Here is a 5000-nt window from a genome sequence, read left to right on the forward strand (position 1 = left end):
TTGACAGTGCCGGGCCATAATGACATAAACACAACATATTTCATATGAATCATTGGAAAAAATAGACTTGAGCCCTCGATCATTTGAAACTAGTAATTTGTCAGCGGATAACTTCGAAAAAGTACTCGACCTCGATGGGTCGACACTTGAGCCCGCGCTACGGTCAGGTGATACTGGTCAGCGGATATCCTTTTTTGACAGCTGTCAATTGATCACAACATTGATGTGCAATTAGTTTTCTATTGGGCTCCCAAACTAGCAAGAAAGTGTGAGAGTAAACATTGGTTTCCCTGTGGTGCGGACGGACGGTCGTACGGTCACGTGATTACCAAATTTTCTCGGATGGGTAGATTACCACATTTCCTTAGCTATGGGGCTCCGTCCACGCGCGCGCTTCGCGCGCGGGTGGAGCTCCGCTATAAACCAAAGTCTGGAGGAGTATTATTGGATACCGGGAATTGACCGAAATGGAGTGCGGTTTCGGGAAGAGGGAAAATTTCTGGACGGTATACGGGATTTGACAACTACTCGGGAAGTGGGATTCGCTAAATTCTTGGCACGGGATGCGGTATATTGGAAGAATTGTCCCCGATCCCCCTCCAAGCTCGGACCTCAGGCGCCCGTTTGCAAGCGCCCCTCCCCCAGTTGAAAGTACGCTCCCTCAATCCCTGTCTACCGCTAATAGGGACTTCAAGATCTGAGGACGCAACGGCAGCAAAAACGTTGTATAAAAAGTGAATTTGCGTTCTTTCGGTCTTCATCGCGATAATTTTCACTCACTTACTTTGTCAAAATGAAGGCGAACCCTCCTGGAGTTGAATTCATAAGAACCGTGTCCAAGTTCAGAAAGAGAAATAAAATTTCGTCGTCGCCCGTTTACCTCTAAAACGTTGAATTAGTCAATTTCACGTCGTAGTCGTGCAAAAACGGCAAAGAAATGTACAAAAATGCTTGATGCACGAGCAAAGTTATTGTTTTGCTTATTAAACCTCTTTTTTTTTTAACATTCTCGTTGCCGTCGCCTCGTCGGATCTTAAACTGTCCCTAATAGCTGCGCAGTGGTCAGTCACTTAAAAAACAGCTCATAAAAGGCGGTCACCATTGAATCACTTTATTATCACTGTTCAGGAGACCATTATTGTAGAAGCTCACATAGTTTCTTACACTGCTACAGCTGAATGCATTGAAGACTGAACAGAGAGAAACCTACATCGAGACCGTTTTACTGATGAAACCACAGTTTGAAAACGATCTGTCATTAATCAGAGCAACAACAACAACGATACCTAACTCCCAAAACATTATTGTAATTCTGTGACAAAAAAATAAATTTTCACAAGGTGAACGACATCATCATTCATCTTATGAGTAAAATATATATTTTTTAAAATAAATAGTCTTCATTAAATGAAATTCTCAAATTAAGTGAACATTACAGGTTTCCTCTAAGTATATCTTCATCGAGATTGAAAGAAAATATATAATAGTCTTACTTTTAACTGGATTTTTCTATTTTGTTTTATTTTATTTTAGTTTATTTTTTGTTTGGAAATCAATTGTTGTTTTTTATTCAGAGATCAATTTATTAAAATTGTTTTCATTTCTTTCCGGGCCAACCAGCGAACAAAAACATATTTCTGGCTGTCTGCTACTTTTCGGCGGGGAGACTGGAGCGAAAGTTTGACCGGTACTGTGTGATTGTAGCCTACGGCTACTCCAACTTATGTTGTTAATTACTGATATTTCAAACCCCCATGCAAATAAGAACAGGTGTTGAATTTCGGCGATATTTTAAAAATTGAGTTAGTAAAATGTCATTTCTTCCTATTTCCTCATCTCAACGCTCGTTTTCGGGTTTGTTATTTGTATAAAGACTCTAGCTGAAAACAAGAATTATCGCCTCCCATAGCCAGGTAAACGTTTGGTTTTTAACGAAAACAATTTTAACAAATACAAGGTAGAGCGCTCTTCTGTACTATCGAAAGAGACTATGAAAGGTCTTTGGCAATAAAAGGAATCACAAATAATTCGTAGCCTTCGCTAAGAGCGAGGAAACCCGCAGTACCGTATCGCCCTGGTGTCACCATATTCGGTACCATGCGAGAACTTGCAGCGCGAAAAAGCGTGCAACTGGTGTTAATTGTGGGAAAATGACTCAAGGCTTTAAAGGTCACGTGAGTTATGTTTGATTGGTTAAAACAAACAGAGCACGTATTGCATTTTCATGAAAAGTTACATCAAAGAATCTTTACCAAGGCTATGTTAGCAGACATAAAATAAGTTATCGTCGGTTAAAAAAACTGAAATTATGTCCAGTCTTTCGATAGTCGTTAAAAACTGACCACTCTACTCAGACCTGTAACCTTTGTTTTCCCTTTGACATTCAATCAGTAGTTCTATTATATCACCTCGTATTTGTTCAGGTTCTACTGGCGCCGTGTAACGAATCCGCGGATGTCCATTCTGATCAATCAACACCTTCTCAAAGTTCCAGTTGACGTCGTTGTTCCGAACCGGTGACCAAATGATGTTCTTTAAGTCATCTATAAATCCGTCTGGTGCAGGACATCGAGACTGGCAAATAAAAAAGATCTTATAAGAAGGGTTGACCGTTTTATGCTAGAGACGTTAAACATCTACTTTAAAAACGATAATCGTCATCTTGTTGTTGGGTCGTTCAGACACAACGCCAATGGACGACTTTAGGTGCGTCTACATACAAGGGCACCCTACGAATGTTTTCTGTAAAATATCTTTTTGAAAGAACAAATCTTATCTAGGATTTTCTATAGCTTGAGGGCAGCTAAAAAATTCTAGAGGACCGGTCCATTCATTTACAATTTTCGAAGCTTGTGAAACAAATTCCCTACGAATTTCTGAAGTTTTCTTTCACATTTCACTCCTTATGTTACGCCGGCTATATTTCGAAGAAAAAAAAACCTAAAATTTTCGTATAGGAAAATTGGATAGAGAGGGGAGTCAGAAAAACACTTAACTTGAAGTTCGTAATGCTTTCAATTCCATCTAAAATTTTCCAAAAAACAATACTGAATCCCTTGTATTTAGCCTGCAAAAGCAGAATTTGTGGAGAGAAGCGACGTTCGCAGGCTACTTGTGATTTCGAAGGGACTCAAGTTACCCTAGGGCGACCGAACTGAGATACAAACTTCACAGCTCCGCTTAAAATGCCCTTCCAGTGATCTAAAAGTATAGTAGGTAGCCTAAGAAGTGTTTTCATCGTACTCATGAGGACACCGTCGTTTCTTAGGTGCCCCTGACTAAAAAAGGGGCGCATTTATGACCAACTCGAGTAGAAATGACTTGGAAGAGTCAGTGTTGTTGTCTCTTTATAAAAAAAAACCTCTTTTTTTTTTAAATCAAATTTTCATCTTCTTTTATGCGTTCCGGTTTTTACACCAGACAACTTTAATGTCTTGGCAAGAGAACTTTATCGTCTCCTGCATAGAAACGACTATTGTGTTGAAACATTTCCAAGTACACTCTTTCAAAGGTATTTTTTTTGTGCGCAAAACTCGGGAAACCCAATAAACTTTGCTTTATTTTATATAGCCTTAAAGCGCACTCTCGGCTAGACATCTGACTCAAAAGGAGAATAAGAATGAGGAAAAATTTAGAAGAAGGGCACAAGGCCTCGGTTTCAGCATATTACTTCACTTTTTGAAAGGACCCTAATGTATTTTACTAATATTCTCTTTATACACGCTTTTGAGTTTAAAACACAATCCTAGTTTCCTTTGCTTGTTTAAGTGAACTGCTACATGCAATAAAAAAGACGCAGATGCTAATCCTGGTGGGGCTTATTTTCGTCTGATCGTCTGTCAGTGTTATAGGCTATGAAAATTCTAAATGCATGTGGTGCGTTTCGATCCGTCTTTTGTCAAAGTATATAATACTCCTTATGTTGTTATTCAAATTGACCCAAATTGTTAGCTTGTTCAGTCACTCTGTTGTCAGTTTTGCACGAGTTCCTTAAATAACAAGTCCGTCTTTGTTAAGCTAACTTCTTGCTAAAGTGAGCCGTTAGAAGTCGTTCAAGTCAGTATGCAGTTTAGTACGTAATGCATTCAGCAGAGTCCCAGTTCAAATTATTTTTTGGTGTTAATAGGGTATTATAAAGCTTAGCCGCTAAGGTTAGTAATATTAATAGCCACTAAAACTACTCATAGCCAAGGAACTATGCTTATCTAGAGAACCTAGTAACATGCCCTGTTCGCCTCGATTGCATCTGCAGAATTAAACGAACTAAATTAGTTGAATGAAGGCATTGAGTGCCAGTTAATGGCCTGGTATCATGAAGACACAAAAGAATTACAGCAAATTTGCCTACCATTCTGGAATAAATAGCATGCACGATTTAAAAACATTCACCGGTACGCAAAAACGAGGGTCAAGGTTTGGTGTTTTTAGCCTACTTTTTTATCTGATATTAAAATTTTATGTTCCGTCTACACGTACCCGAATATTCTTTTTAAAAACGGAGATTTTTTTCTCCGTTTTAACGTTCCTTCAACACAACGACGTTTTCGGGAACCAAAAACGCAGGTGTTCAGAAACAGTCCCCAAGGTGAAGATTTCTGAAAACGTCGGCTTCTCTTTTTCACGTGTGGACCGACAAAAGCTTAACCCTTTACCCTAACATCAAAATTCAAATTATCATTTGTTATTCTTATACGTTTTCAGTAGAAGTAGTGGAGAGAATTTGTTGAAGTGTCATTTAGATTCATCTAGTGTAATCTGGTCCTTAATTCTCATGACCACTCTGTTTTATAAAGCAGTGATATTACAAGGAGCAATTTGATGCTCATCAACGTAGGTCAACGGAAGTTTTCGAATACCCCGACGCTTGTGTCATACATCATATACTACTAGCATTATGCACGCTCTGTAAGGGATGCTATTAATCAATTTCCACCGTTTTAGCGATTTCATGAGTACGAGCAAAAACGATTCAATTTTGTATAAATTCGATCTGTTTCATC

The 5000-nt window shown here is 38.8% G+C and overlaps 1 pseudogene; it reads right to left on the reverse strand.

Moving 5' to 3' along the window:
- Window positions 1-1095: 1095 nt before the first annotated feature.
- Window positions 1096-5000, reverse strand: part of LOC140941294 (glutathione peroxidase 2-like) — a 4743-nt pseudogene continuing 838 nt past the window's right edge.

The sequence above is a fragment of the Porites lutea genome, chromosome 6 (assembly GCF_958299795.1).
Source record: "Porites lutea chromosome 6, jaPorLute2.1, whole genome shotgun sequence".
Taxonomy (NCBI): domain Eukaryota; kingdom Metazoa; phylum Cnidaria; class Anthozoa; order Scleractinia; family Poritidae; genus Porites; species Porites lutea.